At 47.6% G+C, this 21,044-nt stretch overlaps 1 protein-coding gene and 1 long non-coding RNA gene across 5 annotated transcripts in view; one reads left to right on the top strand and one right to left on the bottom strand.

The window, feature by feature from the left end:
* GRM7 (glutamate metabotropic receptor 7) overlaps nucleotides 1–21,044 on the bottom strand; it is a 573,942-nt gene that overhangs the window by 360,080 nt on the left and 192,818 nt on the right. The window lies entirely within an intron of this gene.
* LOC119255108 (uncharacterized) lies at nucleotides 4,748–16,849 on the top strand. Of its 3 annotated transcripts, XR_008551826.1 has the most exons (6): nucleotides 4,748–5,196; nucleotides 5,364–5,585; nucleotides 6,205–6,355; nucleotides 6,636–6,781; nucleotides 13,934–14,031; nucleotides 14,304–16,849. It is a non-coding gene; the product is annotated as an uncharacterized LOC119255108 (long non-coding RNA). The 3 variants fall into 3 exon arrangements; XR_005127421.2 differs by having other exon boundaries at nucleotides 13,934–16,849; XR_008551833.1 differs by lacking the exons at nucleotides 13,934–14,031; nucleotides 14,304–16,849 and adding an exon at nucleotides 10,910–11,105.

The raw sequence follows: 21,044 nt of genomic DNA, 5'->3' as shown, positions 1-21,044 counted from the left end.
AAGACAGTGGTGAGACTGCTTTCCTTTTCCTACGTCTGGACAGCAAGCACTTGCAATCAGTTATTTGTTCAAATTATTTATTTTGAGACATGTCTAATGAAGAATTAGGATTATCTGTTAAAATTTTATTTAAACTCATAGGACCATAAATGTCTTCAAATAGCTGAAGATGTTTCCCCTCCAGGAAGTATCCTCCATGCAGACGGTCAACAGGCACATGAAAAATGCCCACCCTGATCTAGGACCAGGGAGATGGAAATCAAAACTGCAATGAGGTTCTGCCTCATAACTGTGAGAAAAGGCCCAGCTTGAAAAGATCAGAAACAAGTGTTGGCGAGGGTGTGGAGAAAAGGGAAACCTCACACAATGTCGATGGGGATGAAGAGTGTCCAACTCCAACGCAAAACATGATGGTGCAGATGTTAAAAACAGATATATCATATGGCTCAGTCATTCTACTCCTCAGAATAAAAAAAAATACATATTAAAAAAAAAACACCAAAAAAAATGTGCTTCAAAGGGATCTATGTACTTCTATGTTCATGGCAGCACTGTTTACATAGTCAAGTGTGGAGACAACCTAAGTGCCCAGGACAGATGGGCGGACAAGAGAGATGTGATACACATACATGTGGAATAGTATGCAGCTATAAAAAATGATATGAACCTCTGCCACTTGTAAGAACAGGGATGGAAACAGAGGGGATTACACAAAGTGAAATAAGTTACAAAGAGAAAAATAAATATTGGATGGTTTCACTCATACGTGGAATATGAAGGAACAGAACACAGGGTCAGGCCAACCCAAACCAAAAACCAAACTTTAGATCTCTTACTGAAAAACTGACGCTGAGGGGAGGGGTGAGGAGAGGAGGGTGGACAGCAACGTGTCGTGGAGCTCCTACGGTGGAGGGCCACCTCACGGGCCAGCAGTATTGAGAGCAGCGCAGGACAGAGGAAAGACAACTTAAAAAGTCCAAGTAGTGAGGGAGACCATGTCGCGCCTCTGGACATGCAGTGCCTATTTCCCAGGTTGTCTCACATAGTTACTGGGAATCAGGTTCAGGGAAGGTGGAGGAGTCCATGGAAGAATGTGTGGAGGAATGTCTGTGGTGGGGATGTGGATTGGGGGTGCATATTGTCTGGCACAGCTAGCGGGGAGTGGATAGGGGCTGTTGCCTGGGGGGCTCATTGTTCCTGCTGATCAAAACATCCTGTCTCTAGTCCCTGTTCACACTGGACTTCCTGTCAAGGTGTCTGGCTGGTTATGCTAATCTGGCCGTAATGTCTACCCGCTCTTTTCAGCAGCTACTGGTTTTCCAGTATGTTCCTCACACCAAGACTTTTGTCCTGGTGAGAAGCCCCTGCCTGACTCTACAGTTTAGCTTGACCAGCAAGAACTCTGGGCACCAGGACAACCCCAAGAACAAGGCAGGCTGGGAATCCACAGTAGAGGACTATGGGTTCGTTGTGGTGAGAGTGGTGTGATGACACACATCTGAAGAAATGTGATTTACACCTCTTAATCATATGCAGTGTTGCAAACCAGTGCTACCTCAATATAATGAATAAATATACAAAACACAAAAATCGTTAATCTACTTGGCAAAAAATAAAAATAAAGAAAAGCTATCTGATTATTTCTCCCAAGACATGAATCAATCAGATGCCAGCAACGGCAAGATGGAAAACGAGTTTCAAGTAATGAAGTTTTGAGACAGAGCAGTTAGTTCTCACATCTCATTTCAAGTTTATGAAGACAACTTTTGATCCTTTTTAAACACTGAAAAACAAACAGAATTTAAAAAAGCAATAAAAGCTATCATCCTTCAAGCCATCAGATTTAACTTTTTATAAAGAAGGAAAAAGCTCAGATCATTCTAATTCCTAATTAACCTTTAAAATATATACGCCTAGGGGCCTCCCTGTTCACACAAGGGATTAAATCTCAGCACTATCAAGCTATCGGCAGCCACCACAGCAGAAGTTCAATCCCTGGCAAGAGAGCTAAATCACAGGGCGGACAGACCTCTCCTGTCTCCCGACTGCTTCCCTCAGCAGTGGATTTCAGTAGATCTGTCTGTTCTGCTCCTCACTCTGTCTCTGAGTCCTCTCACCCCCACACCTCTGGCCTGTACCCCAGTTCTTGTATGCATTAATAAATAAAAATAAATCCTTAAAAAAAATATATATATATATGCATATTTAAGATCTTAAGAATTACTATAAATCTCTGACTGGACTTCCTGTCAAGGTGTCTGGCTGGTTATGCTAATCTGGCCATAATGTCCGCCTCCTCTTTTCAGCAGCTACTGGTTTTCCAGTATATTCTTCATACCAAGACTTCTATCCTGGTGAGAGGTCCCTGCCTGTTGAGAGGGGCCGCTGCAGGGAGTCACCCCTGCTACAGCAGGTGAAATCTCAGAGAAACAGACACAGGGAGAAGTAATTTTATGAATAAACATGGACATTTAAATAAAGTGCATCTCCACACCCTGGAAACCCCTCAAGTCATCAGCTTTCACATCTTGCCAACAGGAGAGTTTGTGGCCACGACTGGGGTCACTGAATCATCCCAAAGTGAAAAACACCCAGTCAGTGGGGCCTGCCAGTCACTAGGAGGCCCTCCCACGTTCGCTGGGCTGTGCTCTGGAAAGCCTGACTTTCTAGCAAGGCCAGCTGGTGAGGTCCCTGGTGTTCAGCACACTGCGTCCTCCTGGGAGGCAGCACACTGAACAGTCACCTGGACAAGCATCTGTTACTGCGCCTTCCTGCCCTGCTGGGCACTTGCCCATGAAATGCACATCACTTTATTCCCACAGGAGGGCACTGTGCTGGGGACAGAGCAGGAAGCCCATCGGCATGTGTTGGATGGACCCACCACTGAATGACCCAACGGCGCTAAGAGTGCAGAGTTTCCGCGTCCCTCCACAGGGCTGTGAGGCCAGAGGGTCCACTGCAGGTCTGTGATGGGCAGCCTGGGGCACACTTTCCCCGGGACTGTCTCCTCATCTCCAGGACACAGGACAAGCGGACGCCAGGCAGAGGCTTCATCTCTCAAGTTGCAAACCTGACAAGGAAGGGACGTCACACCACGGCCCTGGGCTCAGCTCCCTCTGCAGGGCTCACCCACATTTATCACCTTAAATCACGAATCTGCTCTGTCATTTCCTTCGCTTTCCTCCCAGGAACCAGGCTTGACTGTCAGGTGAAAGCAAGAAATAATGCTTGGGGTCCCGGGTCCTCGCTTCTATCAGAAACTTTAACTTTATGTTAATTATCAATTATGTTGTCATTATCAACTCAAGAGAGAAGGGGCAACTCTATGCCCTTTTTGTGCACGTGAGCTCAGGGACAGCGAGAAGGGACAAGCGTCTACCTTCCTGGGTTTCACCTGTCACCCCACAGCCACTGCAGAGTCAACTCTGATCTCATGGACTTTAGGCTTCATCTTAGTGTCAACATGTGTCAACACAACAGCAGACCCAAGTCCAGAAGCAACTTGGTAAGGCATACGGTGCACAATCCAAATTGCCAATACAAATTTGATTCTCCTTAAAATAAATTCCAAAACATTTATAAAAATGAAGGAACCATTTATTTAGAAAAATAGAAAGACCTGACGTTGGCTTCATGCATTTTGAGCTTTGCCCTCTTTCTACTCCAAGGCGGTGCCAATGCCCAGGTCAGTTACCTGGAAAGCTCTTTCTTTGGGGGAGGGGAATGAGGTTCACTTTCTTGTGCTCCCAGGGAGTCAGTGTGGTGAGGACAGAAGATGGACACTTATTCCAGAGGTCAGTTTGCACTAAAACTATAAAAAGCCTTTGGGGAAGGGTCACGTGTGATGGAGACAGTGCGTCAGTGCACCTTTGGAGAAACTGATGCGCTCCCAGGGGGGCATTATTAAGTCCACAGTTAGCAGTGATTTCACTCAGTTTTACTGCTATGGATCCCCCAAAAGGGAGAGGGAACAATGACCCTGATGGCTCATTCTTCGGAGAAATGCTCTCTTTGACCTATTCTCATCTCTCCCCTAGATGACAGCTCTGCTCAGTTCTGATATTTGGTGCATTTCTTTATTCCCAAGTACCTAGCAATGACTAATAACTCTGCCTTAGTTTAAAATCTGGAGTTTCACTCAACTTCAAATCTCTGATGACAGAGCTTAGAGTCAAGTATTGTGAATCTTTCACTTCGCCTTCCGTTTCTCTGATTGCATACCACCAAACACCTTCAACGTTCTGTGAGAGGTAATAACAATTTTCTTGAGAACCAAGTGATTCTGTGTGTGGATTACAAGTCAAGCTTGTGCAATACACAGTTCAGAGGATGCTGGGATTCCCATTATTGGCACTGCTTACTAGCTCATTCCTGTGCTGGTATTTGCTGTGTGGCATTTCACGCACGTAACCTCATGTAGTTTTGTGACTACCTGAACCAGGTGCAAACAGCCTTAGCATAAAGAGCCACTGTTTCACTCTCCTTGCCTGGGTGGCTGTGGTTAGGGAGAGATGCATGGACCCCAGACAAAGGTGTGGCGCAGCACAGTTGCTAGTCAGGACACAGGCATCCTCGCAGGGCTAGACGGGGGGAAGCCGGTGCCCAGCTAGGCCAAGTGAGTGAGGGCCACGTCCAGGAGACTCAGAATTTATAGACAAAGACAAATGCTTGAGAGGAAGCTATGCAAGGTTGCCATGGCTGGTGATGATGACAAAAATGAGAATTCTGCCAGTGGGAGGGGCACCTGGTTACCTGACATGTCAGGTGGGCAAACAGGAGGGGCGGAGTTGATTGAACACCACTCAGAGCCCATCCCTCCCTGAGTTTCAGGAAAAAGTCCCGGGGCTGGACCATGTCTCTGAGCTCCCTCAGCCTCGGGCCTGGCCTTACAGGCTGACTCTACAAACCACGCTTCACACATCATCAAAGAAGGAATGAGTGCTCTGGGGACCAAGGCCTTTTCTTTTTATCTGTTGGCTTTTGATGGAAGAAGTTATTTTTTCCTGAAATTTTCCATTCCTCACTTGGTTTTCATATACCTGACTGGCCAGAGCTGTATCACTTCGTCACCCAAACTTCCATATGCTACCAAAGTAAGCAAGATGCTGTTGACTGGTTTACAGCTCAGCCTCTGAGGATGGGACTGTTCTAGGTGGGAAATAATGGTCTGGATTCTCTTGCTAAGGAAGAAGACAGGTAAGTAAAGGCTCACTTGGCAGAGGTGTGCCTGGCCATGTTAATGGTGGTATCACCATTTCAAAGGAAAACAAGTTTGAAACACTTATAAGAACCCAAGAGAGATGGGGAGAATGCATGAATCACCCAAGTTTTTATGTCAGTCTTATATGATTTTTGCTCCCCAGAAACCACTTTGGTGTGAGGAGTTCGGTCCAAATCCAATATTGATGGGTCATCGAGTGGAGAACAACTATTAAAAACTGGAAGTGTGAAGACCACCTGGCCTGAGGTGTGGCCACTGTAAAGAGGATGGGGCAGCCTTGCCACTGGAAACGATGTGAGAACACAGAGAGTAAGAAACAAGTGGGCTCTCTGGCACAAAGCAGAGATTCATGTCCAGCTTGCAGGTAGAACCCATAATTCCACCTGATTTGTAGCTAGAGAAAGAATAAGGCTAAAGGATGAAAGAAAACTAGCGCCTACCTACACCTGTTCTCATAATCACTCATACAGACCAATCACACAGGCAGACTCTTGCTAATGTCCTCCGCACACTCTTGTGAGGACAGTGGGTGACACCCACATACATGGAAATCCCGAGTTACTAAGTCCTGTGCACCTCCAGGGTAATAACTAAGAGGCCCTTCCGTAGGCACCACCATCTCTCAGGCAGGATTCAATTAGAGAAAGTGTCACTGGTCCTTCCACAAGTCTCTGTGACAAAGGTCTTCAGGGCAGCGTGCCCAGCGTGATGAGTGGGGTTAGGCTCACGTGGCTCGGCAGGGCCTCCATGATCTGTTGCCTGAACATCACAGGGGGTGGTGGAGGGAGCAGAGCTGAGCATCTGTGGATGAGACTCCTTCAGTCCTCTTCCGAGCTGTGAGGTGGGCACGGGGCAGCAGAAGAGGAAAAACAAATGCTAAAGCGTCTGGAAGGGATAAGTCTTAGTCAGAGGTGCAAAGCACTGTGTTCACACAGGGGCTCAGAGCTGATCTCACTGTTGTGAAATATTTGGATTCACATTAGGCAGAAAGGCGGACTTGAGTCAGAGGCATCGTACTGGTTTCTCTGCTTGTCCTTCCCCTGCCCCCACGCCTACTCAGAAGGGAAGTTACCCAGCCCACCTCTGTGTGCATCTGCGGCAGCAGGGACCTGGAATCTGTGGGCTGCAACTTGGGTAAGTGTGTGTGTGTGTGTGTGTGTGTGTGCGTGCACGCGTGTGTGTGTGTGACAGAGAGAGAGAGCGAAATCCCTCCTATAAATTCCACAGGTATTTTCAGAATGGAGCAGGAAGGTGGGTTCCCTTCCCCGCATGATGCTGAAAACACCTATTTGCTCTAGAATTTATCATTCTTAACATTCCCACCCTATATCTTGCAACTTCTGCTACCACAGCACCTGCCACGGGATCATCTTCCAATTACCATGATTGCATCTTTTTTTTCACATGTAATTAGCTTCAGGTTGACTGCGTCCTGTGGAGATGGGGGAAGAGAATGTCATCAATGATGGTGCCGCTAGCTGGATTTTAACAAGGCTGCCCCAGTAAAGATTTTGAGACGGAGCTGCTCACCCTTCCATAATTCATGGCTCCCCGATGCAGGTGAGTCTTGGCTGAGGTTGGGCATGTTGGTCGCCTTCTTGACCTTGTCCTTCAGATGCCAGCTGCAAGGACGAGGCATCACAAATGGTCAAGAATGGGATGTCAGTGCTCCTGGAGTCTGGTCTCTATTTTTCCAGAAGAAAATGATGCTCAGAGAGGGAAAGTAATTTAGCAACAATCACATTGCCAATGACTGGAATTATGTGATTTGACGAGGCCCTTCAGGGTCCTTTCGCCAAAGCCATTCTGCTCAGTCCCTCTGTATATTACATCTCAAAAACCAGAAAAACCTGTGTCATTCATGAATTGCTTTGGTGGCAAAAATTGAAAGTAGCCCCAAATATGTATATTTCTCCTTAAAAATGTTGGTAGGTAAGTAGCCTGGAGCCGGAGAGACAGTCGTATGAGCACCAGAGACCTGGGCTCACTTATTCTCTGCTCCACCATCCCAGCACATCTCCTCCATCCTCAGTGTCACTTCTAGCCCCACGGGCCGCCTAAACTCCAGCCATCATGGATTCCGTCCAGGTAGCAAGATGGGAGATGTGGGAAGAGACAAAGGGAGACTTTTTCAGTTGGATGAACTACTCAGGTCCCTTCCCAGCTTCATGTTTCTACCTACATGTCACTGTCCCAAATAGACACACCCAGTTGCAGAAAAAAATTTGAAAAATTCAGTCTTTCAACTATAGATGTTATTTCCCCAAATACAACTGAGGTCCACTACTAAGGAAGAAGAAGAAGAAGGACTTGCCTGCCAGAATCTTGAAGGATGTATAATTTGGCCATGTTCAGTGCTAGGTGAGGGAACCAGTAAACACAGTTGATGATTTTTACCTGCTTAAATCACTTTTTTTTTTTTAAACTTTTATTTTTTTTTTTTATAGAGGCATGTTTTTTTTTATTTATTTATTTGATTGTTCGTTTGTTTCGTTTATACATGCACTGGGTACAGTCAGAAGCGCGGGAGGGTGAGAGAATTCACCAGAGCCAGAGCGGGGAGCAGAGCAGGCAGAAGGACCGAAGTACACTGCTGAGGGGAGCAGCGGGTGGCAGGAGAGGTCTGCGCACCATGTGGGACCCTCCTCTGGTGGCCGGGGAGCAGCCGGGAATCGAACTGGCGTTGCAGAGGCTGCGGGCAGCTTCACAACCCAGCGCTCAACCTCTGCGCCACCGGGGAGGCCCGCAGCCTCTGCAGCGCTGGTTTGATCCCAGGCTGCTCCCCGGCCACCAGACCTGGTGCCGCCCGCTGCTCCCCTCAGCAGTGTACTTCGTCAGTCTGCCTGTTCTGTTCCCCACTCTGGCTCTGGTGGATTCTCTCACCCTCCCGCGCTTCTGACTGTACTCAGTGCTTGTATAAATAAATAAATACATCTAAAAAAAAAAACACAACTGCACAGAAGGCAAAGAAGAAAAGCCATCAGTCAGTAATTCCCTAGATGTTACTGACAGCATGTTGATCATAGGTGATAAATGACATTAGGATCCCACACTTCCACTGGGATTATCCAATGGAGATCCCCAGACAGGACTCAAGAGAATATTCCATGCACTGATTCAGTATTCTTCTAAATGAAAGCCTTCATAACTTCCTAATTTTTCTGTTACAAACATCCTTCAAAGTTCACCAAGCGTGGTCAACATTCTACTACTGGAGAGTCTTTTTAAATAGTTGTAATATGGAGAGATTTAAGATCTATTGTTCTTCCTCCCAACATCAGCTTAAAGACAACTTTGTGATCATGTAGTCAGGTTACTGGGGCTCTTTTGGCCATAATGGGCTGGAAAGAGAGCTCCCCTAATTCTAGAATTTTCTGCTACCAAGAGCAGGAAAACACCTACGGCCATCATACTCTCCCCCAGTGACGAATGCACGAGGCTCCCCATCATCACGATCAGCCGGTGCATCCCACAGCCCTGAGTGTGGGTGTCAGCTTTCCCATTTCCAGCCATCAGTGTCAAGTCATGTCCACATTCGTATATAGAAAATAAAATAAAAAGAATGAAAAGGGTGTTTCCAACTAAAACATCAAAGGAATTAAGAATTCATTTCTTAGCATGAACTGATAAAACTGAAAAAAATCAAAATTAAATTTTGATTAGACTCAAGAAGACAACCACTTTGAATATTTTTTTAAGTTGAAAAATTACTGAGTAAAGAACATCTTCTAATTTCTCTCCAATAGTTGCCATTTCATTTTACATCCACCAGATTTTCTTAAGCAAAGGACCCCATATATATATTTAATTTTGAGCTCTTCAAATCTTCCCTGTGCCAGCTCTCACCTTTCTTTTCTAAACTCACATTGTGTGTGCTTCCTACTTGAAAAGAACCCTATCTGCCCAGACTGGCCCTATTACACCTCAGAGAAGAAGGTTCACTTTCATCCTGACCCTAATTTATCCCTGTAGTGAAATCAATACACACGTCGAGGACGACTGGCTTCATTTCTAACAGACAATGAGCCTAAAACTTCCCAAGTCTGGAAACTGGCCCTTGAGGCGAGGCAAGCAATATCGGAAACACCACAAATGTGAGAAAACCCCAAGCTAGTTTCTCCCAGATGTTGAAGTAAAAATACGGATCCCATTTGCGTGTGTACCGTAAATCACTTTTACTACTATTATACTCTATATATTATTACTCGTGATCATTATCGCTACTATTACAAGTAACTTAAAAAATACATCTTAGGGCCTCCCCGGTGGCACAGTGGTTGAGCGCTAGGCTGTGAAGCTGCCCGCAGCCTCTGCAGCGCCGGTTCGATCCCCGGCCACCAGAGAGGGTCCCACATGGCACACAGACCTCTCCGGCTGCGCCCGCTGCTCCCCTCAGCAGTGTCCTTCGGTCCTTCTGCCTGCTCTGCTCCCCGCTCTGGCTCTGGTGGATTCTCTCACCCTCCCGTGCTTCTGACTGTACCCAACACTTGTATAAATAAATAAAATCTTAAAAAAAAAAAAAAAAAAGTCTATGACCTTTAAAAAAAAAAATACATCTTAGTGTGAAGAAAATGAAAACTGAAAGCCTCCACACCTCCTCAAGCACCCTCAAGAGGAGCGCGTCCACAGCGGCGACCCCCGAGCAGGCGGCGGCCATCTTGGATTTCACGGGTGTGGTGATAAGGAAAACAGATGCTGAAATGTTCGCTCTAACTGGGCTGAGAAGAGGCTGTGATCCATTTGCTTTGTGGTGGTGATTGTCTGGTCTGGTGGGACCGGTTCTGCTCCCTGAACCCCTCACTGGCGCCATCCTCTAGAAGATGTGAGGGGCACACGTAAAGAATGAACTTTATTCCACATCTTAGAGACTGGGGTACCGCCTGCGCCCAACATCTCAGAGAGAAGATGTCCAAATACATTTTAACGAACTAGAATTTCACTCTCCCTGACGAAAATAGATAGAGACAAAGTGGTGTGTTGAGAGGCTGAGGTTACTGAGAGGAAAGTGAAGAGAGTAACAGGGATAAAGACACAGAGACAGAGGGGAGAGAGACCGGGGAGAATGTTTTCTTGGACACAACACGCCTTTTATCTTGGGGCATTTGATTTTTGTGAATTAGGACCCTTTTAAGTTCTCCAGGATGTAAAAATTTATCAGTCATTCCCGCCCCCCAGCCCTGGAAACACGAAACTGAGGAGGGTGAGCCCAGGCGTCTCCAGGCCTCATGGCTCCTCCACCAACAGCCAGTCTCCTCACAGCCGGCTCCTCAGTCCATCCCGGCGGGTTCCCAGGACCCCAGAGGGCAAGCTGGGCTGCCCAGTGGGCAGCGGTTAAAGCCAGTGGGTGGTTTTCCATGCCTCCCTCCATGTCTGAGGGCCACGCATCTGAAGGCACAAGCGGGACCTCGGGGGCAGTGAGGGGAGAGAGAGCTCTCTCAGGCAGGGGGTTTCTGATCTAGAAGCACCAGCCCCCCTCTCATTCAGGGAGACAAATCATGGGGTCCACCAGCAGTCCAGTCCACAAAGGCTCCGGCAACACAGACCACTCCAGTGACCGACCCAAGGGGCACAGCTCACACCTCTGAGCTTTTTCTAGGGTGACTTTCCAGAGCCCTCAGGCTACCCCAACCTTGTTTTGAAGTAAAAGAGATTGTTTTCTGTTCTAATTCCTGACATTGCCTGGAACAGATTGTCCCTAAGGCAACCACCTGAGGGGAAAGAGACAACTCAGTTGGCAGTTTTCGTGGATAAATCCCATCTGTGTCCACACACACAAGGCAGACCTCTCGCTCTGCAAAGAGAGACTTCGGGGATGCAGTGGTGAGCTGGCCCCTGGCGGAGAAGAAAGCCATCAGGAAGATGACAACTGCTACAGAAAACACGGGCCAAAGCAGAACCCGCTCTGACAGTAAGTCTCGGCGCCACCGACAAGTCTGATGTGGGAAGGAGTGACGGGCCCCAGCCAGTGCGCAAAGCGTCCCTCAGAAGGCCCACTGAGGTTGTCCTGTCAGCGTACTGAAGGGAATCGACTGGCTCTCAGAGAGAAATGAGGGCAGTGTTCAAAATGCAGAGCGTATGCCAACATGGTTGTGGTGGGCGTTTTTACACAGCCAGCCTGGGCATAGACGGACTGGAAGGGGCTAAGGAGACTTGTAACCTTCCTGATCTTTAGCCGTTTGGATGCAAATGCTACAAGTGTGTTGGTCAAAGAGGTTTGTTGCTGTTTTTTCTAAATTGCACATGAATTTTCCCACAATAACAATATCCTAGGCATTTCTGGATTTCTCCATGAGAAATCCAGAGAGAGAGACACAAGATGCGGCAGCAGCCACGAGATTCCAACAAAATGAAATATTAGAAATAATAAAGGGCTTCCCTGGTAGCACAGCAGTTGAGCACTGGGTTGCAAAGCTGCCTGCAAGCCTCTGCAGTGCCGGTTCGACCCCCGGCTGGCGAGGGTCCCACATGGCACGCAGACCTCTCCTGCCGCCCGCTGCTCCCCTCAGCAGTGTACTTCGTCAGTCTGCCTCTTCTGTTCCTTGCTCTGGATCTGGTGGATTCTCTCACCCTCCTGCACTTCTGACTGTACCCAGTGCTTGTATAAATAAATAAATAAATCTTTAGGGAAAAAAAAAAAGAAATAATAAACAATGCTAATGGCCAGCGGCACCGCACAGCTCAGCTCAGGCCATCATCACGCAGTGTGTGGGACGGTACATCAAAACTCCCTTGAAATGCGCTTCTCCTCTGTGCCCACCTTCTTTTTCTTCACCAAAGTTGCTCATTTTTGAGGGCAAGAGTCTGAGACAGGAGTGGGTTTATTTAGATACAACAGAACCAGGTCCCTGTTCTTAAGGAAGTCAGGAAAGCTCAATTCTTTTTGCATCTACCCTAAAAAGCAGTCACTATTCTGATGAATGATTAAGTCATTTTAGTCAAAATTCGCCAGTTTTACTTGGCTCCAAATTTTGTTGCCGCCCCTGCAAGTCACGATTTTTCCATATAATTTTGGATTATCTATAATCTTTGCAGGAAAAAGTCCTTGCCCATCCCCCTCAACCTTTCCCTCCCCCCCCCCCCACACACACGCTCCTTCAAATCTCAACATTCTGCTGCTGACAACTCCCTGACATCAGGATGTTTCTCCCATCACAAAGGGGCTGGGACAAGGGTCCCAGCACTGACCACTGCTGGTGGTCAGTGTTCCTAACTTCTGATGCGATGGTACCTTGTGCTTCAACGATACTGACCAAACACCACAGAAACCACAGCAGCGCCAGCACAGGGGGCCGTGCACGAGGCGTGGAGAACGAGAGCAGGAAACACAGACTTGCTGGATTAGAACAGAACAGGCCATCGGTGGAGCGAAGGGCAGGGCGCTGGGAATCGGATTAGGTCCAGGACAGAAGCCATTTCGAAAGGACAAAGAAAATACTCAAAATAGAACTGAGCAAACCAGAGACCCCAACCTCAGGACCAAGATCAGCAGACAAGGTTTAAGCATCCAGGAATGAGTTCATCAATAAGCCACGGAGGCTTGAACACACAAACATTTCAGATCGGTCTTTAGAAGTGCAGGCAGTTCAGGAAGGCTGACCTGTGGGTCCACCAGCCTCCACCACTCCCCCAAGGCTAGCGGTAGAATTCCTGAGAAGCTCTGCTGGGTGGACAGTGAGTGAGTCAGAAAGGTAACCCCTGCTGGGGTCTATGCTGGAGCCTGGACGGCCATTGAGAGCGGGCGCGCACCATTCCCACACACCAACTGGCCTCAGCCGTCGGTCAGCCTCATCAAAGAGCTAAGAAGACAGAAGAATTAGTTTAAAAATTCTCGGCAAACATTATTGTGATGAAAAATAGACAGAGGGGAAAAGAATCCCAAGCTGGACAAACCAGTTGCTTGAATGGTGCGTCCCCCCTGGCACATTCTGTGTCCCCCCTGGCACATTCTGCATCCCCCCCTGGCACATTCTGCTTCCCCCCTGGCATGATCCTGAGGATCGTGATGGACTCAGCCCTTCCTGAGCAACAGTGCAAGTGTCTCAGTGGGGAAAAAGGTGCCCAGCCCCCCAAGCTCCCACACCCTGGTTTTATAGGTGCCAGGCTGTTCCCACTGCTGCCCTTGAAGGCTCACAGACGCCCCTCTCGCAGGAAAACCCTGCCTGGGAGTTTATCAGCTGCTCTCGCTGTTTAGTGTATCTTGTGACTATTGTATTTGACAAGGAACCTCACCCCATGGCAGGGACCCGCCCCAACAGACGTTTTCTAAAGAACTCATGCTCGATGTAGAAATGTTCTCTTTTTTAACAACTGAAAATGAGGGCAGGGAAGTACCTCGCTCGCAAGGATTTGCAAAGGAGATTAACGTCAGGTCATCACTGCGTGGCGACGGCAGTCATGTTTTTCAAAGCATTTTGCCACCGTTTTCTGTAAAAGTCATCTTGGCGAAGTACCCAGTTTTACAAAATTAGTTGATGCAGTTTGAAGAGCCAACTGCATTAAACCATAGATAATAATATTTTGATTAATTCTTAATCTGTGTCTTCACAGTCATTTTGTCTTTCAGAATAAGGATCTCCTTTTTTGTTAATCTGTGTTTTGACAACTCATAACTGTATTATATACAGTGTTCAGCGCATCTGAAATCATCCCTTAGTCTTCAGATTTCATGTCACTCCTTCTTCATGGCGCTTTTCTCCTTTTGTTGTCTCAAAGGACCCTCTGTGGGAGCGGACTGGAGCGCGTGGAGGCTAACACTGCAGAAACGCCTGCCCGGATGTGTGCAAAGGGACAGCCGGCGCCTTCCCGGCCAGGTACACCAGGGATGGCCTCGGTTGCCTGTGGCCCCTCACGCTGCCAGGTCTGGCCACCACGTGCCGGCAATGCCTTCAGCAGCGGCCATCACCCCCTGTCCATCACTGGTCTTTACAGCGTGGGGGCTCCAGAGATGCGTCAGCGTGTGCGTGGCCAGCCCGTGCCGCTCTCTCTGAGGGGGGATTCTTGCTCACTGGCGTCCGGGGAGACAGGAAAGCAGCAGGAGCAGCAGTAAGTGTGGATAACGCTGGAGCCGGGCCTCTCTTGACAGCATCTCCGGGAAGCCAGATCAGCACTTGAAGGAGAAACTTCCTACAGACTCAGCGTTTGTGGCCCGGCAAATAAAATGCCATCCCTACAATGCTGGCACCCTGTCCCTGCAGTGGGACGGCGCTGTGAGTCCATGTCGCGACTTTCTCCTACTAGTCCTGCTGCAGTCAGCTACACCTCAGCGTAGGCCCCAATCCCTCCTGCCACATGAGGGCACGGCGGGGAGACGGTGTCTGGGAGCAGGAGACAGCCCGTCTCACCACGTCTGCTGTGCCTTGAGCTTGAACTTCTCACCTTCCCGACCAGGAGAAGTAGTTGTTATTTACCAGCAACCTAATCTGCAGGATTGGTTCCAGCCCCCCAGTAGACAAAAGCAATATCTAAACACCCTGGAACAGGACAGAGGTTTGAGGAAGAAGAAATCATAACGTATCTACTAAGAAGTATCTACACATCCATCACCAGATCGACTCTGTGAGATGGTACCATGGGAGTATTTCTTAAGTGGAGGGATGGATGGCTAGATGCATGCACAGACCAAATCTCACAGAGCCCACAGCAATGATGGTGACACAGCCCTGCTCTCCATACGTGCAGCTGGAGCGCCTGGTCATTTAATCACATCCTGTTCATGGTCATGGAATGTGCCGTCAGGGACACTGAGCTCAGGGCCACGCCTACGTGAGAGGCAGATGCGAGTGACACTGGCGGCAGTGGAAGGACCTTACGGTGATATTCTTGCACCTGCTGTTTAACTCAATAGATATTTTTTAACACCCGTCTGTGTGAGGAACCAGGTAGGGCTTGTCCACGTGATGGCAAAGGGGCCTCCTATTTGGATCTGCAGAAAGATGGGAAGGGAGCCCCACTAAGAAAGTTGAGTGCTGGGACCCCAGAGCTGAGCATGGTGGCCGGGTAAGAGCCCTTCTGCTTGAGCTCTATTCTTCCACCTGTGCTAATGAATGAAAGCATTTCCCTAGAAAGTTATAGAGGGACCTTTACTGTGGCTTATGCATCAAGCTGGCGTTAGACACAGAGAATGTTGCACGAGCTTTATAAGGTCATGGAAAAAAAGACTTAATCCAAGCAGTTTGTGGATTTGAGACTTGAGTTGGTTTTGGAAATGGAAACTCGCCTTTGGCCCACACATGATGAAAGTGTTTGCCTATTGAACGCGAAATACTATCTTCGTGCAAATTATTTATACATATGCAGCAGAATCCTGGCATCATCTCGATGCATTTGCTCAGTCACTTATTACCTAGATCTTCCCAAGTTCTCACAAAACTACACACGTCTGATAGAAATTGCTTCGTGTGGAAGGGCATCAATCACTCCCACGGCAAGAGGAATACGCTGTGCAACCAGTGGAAACATTAAAAGGATATTGACTACGACTGTGATAGAGAACGATACCTTGAGTCCTCCCAGCTTTTTATTCCCCAAACAGGTAACGTAAATTCAGGTGGCGCCTGATGCCTCACACTGTGGACTGTGGATTTAGGAGCTGAGAGAGGGAGAGCTTTGGTCTCCTACACAAAGTCGTGTTTTTCCAAACTTGACGCACAGGTTCTGCCTCTGCGCTACATGGATATGGCAGTGCTGTGTCCACCAGCGAGTCCGCCCTTCTGGCCTCCCTCCTCCCTCTTTGCTTCTAGTGTCCCTCGAGTGTTGGTTACTCCTTCTCTCTGAGTGTCCTCCAGAGTCAAGTGTCTCAAAGGCCTTCGGTGTTCCTAGGCATCATGAGATTCTTCTCGTGTTTCCTGATCTGTCTCCTGAGATTTATTTGCAAGGGTGTGGGAAAAAAGTCCTCATTTGCCACCTTAATGAAAGACGCTTCTCTCTAGAAAACCTTACAAGGAAAAACCACATTAAATGAAAGCAGAACCAGGGTCATGTAAACACATTTTACAATGGGAGGAAATGAACTATGTAAATCAGATGCACCCGTAAATTTGAAATGGGCGCTAAAGTCAAGCTTCCAAGATAGTTGACCTGATTTTGCTCTACCTGGAATAAATGTCATCTGAATTCACCTAGAAAATAACAAAAATGTGTCAGTCAGCGTATAGATCCTAATTCCGGACTCTAATTAGAGCAGAGGAAGGGGTTCCGGAAGCGATGAGGGCAGCACTTCGGCGCGCAGGATTTGGCACAACGGTAAGGGCCCCAAGGAAACATCCTGCCCCAGATCACAGATAGTGGGGAACATCCCTGCTCTCCCCCAGGAATACTCACTTGGTAGCTCAAATATCTAATAATGGTGAAAACTGCAAAGTGCGTATGTGAGGGTTGACTGGCATTGGGCGCCTTTGGGGCACTTGATGAGGTTTCCAAGGAATCAGGTGCACCAGCGTGCACCCTCGGGAAGGGTGGGGCTGCCGCCACCAGCCAGGGGAGCCTGCTGACACCAGCAGGGACTCAGCTGCGAGGAGACACGGTCCCCAAGTCATCGTGTGGAGACTTTCAAGTGACCATTTTTAAGGGTTTTAAGTAAAAACCCTCCCCTGAAAATGAAATGGGAAAATGATGGTGGGGCTTTGTAAGACACGGTGGGAGGCGGGGGTGAGAAGGCCAGCACAGCAGCGTGCGAGGAAGAGCCGGTGTCCCCGTCCCACGCGCGCCCATCCAGGGACGTCAGAAGACGCAGGACAGAGGACAGAGCTCATGGGCTCAAGTCGGAATTCAGTGGGAAGGGTTCTCGCTAGGTTTGAAAGTCAAGAAATTAGAAAGTTCCTGTTAATCTAAAGGAGAAGGAATAAAGGGTTAATCATTATTTAGCGGGAAACCAAGATATAGTTGTGACTGTTTCTCATCCAAGATACAGAGACGTCGTCCTGGGGGGTGGGCGGAGGCCCTGGCGGGTGGAGGGCGCTGGACTTGGGGGCAGCCATATTGATACTCTCATAATAATAAAGAAAAAACCCTGAGTTTTTATTTTCAGGGTCTTAGGGCCTCACATGACAAAGACTACCTCAAGGAAGTTTCCTGAAGTCCTGGCTTATTGTCTTCAGAGAGGGCAGTGCAGAAACCACACCAAAAACCAGGATGGTCTGCTCACCATTTTGAAAGATGAAACCTTGGGTTTATTAGGTTTTTTTTTTTTTTTTTTTTTGAGGATTTTTGCAACTATTTTTACAGTTCATTTGGGATCTCAGTTTATACATCTTTTGTGCTGTCTTTGGTTTGGGAATCAGGTGAACGTTGGCTTCATGGAATGTGCTGGGAGATTTCACCCTCTGCAGTTTTCTGGAAGAGTCTGAAATAGTGTCTTTTATGACAAAGAGGGTGGGTTTCCAGGTGATGAAGGGAAATAAGTCAGAAAGACAGATCTCAAATGGTTTTACTCATGTGTGGAAGAAAAATGCCACCCCCCAAATAAATATATAGGCCAAATGCAGCAGGAATAGATCTTGGACTTAGTAAAGAACTTAAGGTCACTGGAGGAACAGAGGTGGGTGCGGGTGGGGTGGTCCCCTATGGTTGGGTGGAAGGTGACTGGAACCTGCCCACACCTGGAGGGGCAAATGTGTCACCCAAAATTAAAAAAACTATGGGGCCTCCCCTGGTGGCGCAGCGGTTGAGAGCTGGGCTGCAAAGCTACCACAGCCTCTGCAGCGCCAGTTTGATCCCCGGCTGTCAGCAAGGGTCCCACATGGCGCGCAGACCTCTCCTGCTGCCCGCTGCTCCCCTCAGCAGTGTGTTTCATCAGTCTGCCTGTTCTGTTCCCCACTCTGGTGAATTCTCTCACTCTCCCACACTTCTGACTGTACCCAGTGCTTGTATAAATAAATAAATATTTAAAAAAATTTAAAAACTATGTGCATGAAAAAGTGAAGGGAAAAAAAGAGAAATCAGCTTTTTCTTTATTCTCTTATTTTTTGACACCCTAATCAACCACATAGCACATGATGCTAGATCAAAAGAAACTACTGTTTCCTACACAATAGTTTCCATAGTTTATTTTTTTGGTGGGAGAACATTAGAGTAGACTCAATTATATCCCTGATGGTTTTTCCCTTATTCCCTAAGGGTTTTCATTCTTTATGGGTTTTATAGATAATTATGTATAAGGAAAATATTTTTTCCTCTTTGGAAGCCATTTTTCTTCTATTTTTTAAATTTATGGTGGTCATTAAGTTTCCTTCCTATACTTATTAATGGGTTTTACGAGGCCCAGGGTGACCTGGGGCTGGACTGAAGATGAATCAAAATGGTCCTATGTGCTCGCAGGTGGCACAAAACTAGGGCTCGAGCTTTACAGAAGAAAAGAAATTTCCATGAACCTGGCATTTAGAGAAGCTTCATTTACTCTTCACGACACTCAAGTAAGTGGTCACCACTGGTCAGTTTACAGCGACATCATTGAGGCCTGGAGTGACCAGGGATTTGCTCAACTCCACACAGAGACACAGGTGGAATTTAGGGATTTCTCACCTGAACAGTCTACCTCAAGGCAGATTTGGGGTTTTTCCACTCATCAGCTGCATCTCTCTGGGCCTCAGTTTCCCCATCTGCCTGTAGGTGGCCAACCAGACAACGCGGCAGTGCTCATAGGAGAATGGTGTCCCATTATAAAAGGTTCGCCACCATCACCACACACTTTAGGCATCACTGCAGGTAGCGCCCTCAGGCTGGCATACTGGGGGACGCTGACGCCAAGTCTAGAACTGGCCTTGCCATCATAACACCTTCAAATCCTTCCTCTACTTTCTCACATGCAAAGTCTGCAGGTTTATGACAGGAGCCTCGCATAACATTCCTCTGGAAGAGTCAACATGCTCAGAGCGGCTGTGATGAGACCATGGACAAAGAAGATCAAGCCCTGGCCCCAGGACTGCACCCCCACAAAGCAATGCCAGGAACTGACGTGCAAGAGCTAGAGAGTTCCAGGAGGTGGAGAGGTTTGTTGACATGAACTTCCTTTCCAACCCACACATTTGTTCAGAATGATTAGGGATTTCTCTGGAACAGGATGGATGCATGGCTTCTCCAGTGTGGATGACTCTGTCCTAGCAAATTCCTAAAGCAAAGACCAGTACTTGTCCTAGATTAGTTCTGGCCCAGGGGTGGAGGGTGACATGGGATTACCAGCCACTGACATTCTGCAGGCCCTAACATGAGTCAAAGGCACTTGGAAATATTCTTTAGCATCATCTACAAGCTCACTGGCAGCGTGATGGGCAAAAAAGGTCTTAGTTTGCGGAGGGTTAGTTTCTGTTCTGAGCCACAGGAGAAAGGGGAATCAGGAGAGAAGCTGGTATGCCCTGTGTGCCCCGGAGTCAGCGGGCACTGGGTCTCTTGCTGGCATAAGTTGTGGCAAACTTGCTTACAAAACCCCACCAGGCTGTGACCGCTAGTTATAAAGATATGGACATGGTCGGAGAGAGCCATTAAGCAATGTACACAAAAGAGCGTAGTCAGATGCAGAAACTTCCAAGACACTCCTGTTCTCAAGGCCGGGCTTCTTAGAACAGCTTCATGGGTAAAAATCACAGGTTTTGATGTCTCCAAGAGACTCGCTCATGTCACCTCCAAGCCATTTCCTAGCTACATCAACTTTAGATGGCACAGCCTCTCTGTAACTTGGACTCCAGATCCATCAGTGGGATGAGAAGATTCACTCGCAGAAGAGCAAAGACAAAGCAAGCAAATCACCATCATCAGTGCCTGGCACACATCAGGTACTCATCAAATGGTGGGTGCTATGACCTCACCCAACCTCCGTCTCAGAATCAGCCCCTTACAGAGAAGCAAAGGGAGCACCATGCTGCCACCAGGAGAGGGTAACACATGGCTGGGGCAGCGATGGGCTCCAACTGGGCCTGAGACCAGCAAAGGGAAGAAATCACCCAAGGTGGCAATTAGAAAGTGATCAAACCTGGCCCACGCTGGAGGCTGACTTCTCCCCTGACGCTTCCATCTTCCATTCACAATAGATTCTAATTTCTACTCACTCTCAGCTTCTAAAAGTGCAGGATTTAGGCACCGCCAGGCCTAAAAGTTTTGTGGTGATTCCAACAGAGTCCAGTGAGGTGGGCAAAAAAGCCAACTGATCCTTTTTATTGACACCAAAGCGACAGATTAATTAGCTTGATTTTGCCTAACTTGTGGCCTTATTAGAGGAAAGGCAAATTCGCTCTCCTGGCAGAAGATTGTATGTTTAGGTGTCCACATTCTAGTTTACATAGTTTAGTTTTCTATAGATTTCCTTTATGTAAAATACATCAGTGAATTTTATCAAAATTATATTAGTTTGTTTATATAAAATTATTTATCACTGCTTTTTCCTGGCCTTTAAGTCAAAATTCCTCCATTTATTAGAGACCACCAGATGAATTCTGTATACACCAGAGTTTAGGAACTCCTGCCACACCACACCAGAGGGTAGATTTTTAGTGGAATGCTGCTATTATTATTATTATTATTATTATTATTATTATTATCACCGACATGCTTTGAAGTGAAGGCCCAGTGTCAGCTTCCAGAATGGGCTGCCGTCTGTGATGACTGTGTTGCTCATTAAGCTGTTAAAATGCTGAGCTGGGAGGCTGAGTCACACTTCAAGAGAGTGTGTGATCGCAGCTGAGCAAGAGTGCCCACGCACTAGGAAATCTTTGACCTTCTGAAAGTCATTCCATAGTTCTAGGTTTTCCAACCCACGAAGCTGGACTCTGGCAGGCATGGGCTACGACACAGCCACTCAGCAGAGATTCTGTGATCAGCTGCCTAAGAAGTAATA

Source organism: Talpa occidentalis, unplaced genomic scaffold, assembly GCF_014898055.3.
Source record: "Talpa occidentalis isolate TD23 unplaced genomic scaffold, MPIMG_talOcc4v2.1 talOcc4.10, whole genome shotgun sequence".
Lineage (NCBI taxonomy): Eukaryota > Metazoa > Chordata > Mammalia > Eulipotyphla > Talpidae > Talpa > Talpa occidentalis.
Note: the sequence above shows the minus strand (reverse complement) of the source record. Positions and strands in the feature narration are given on the sequence as shown.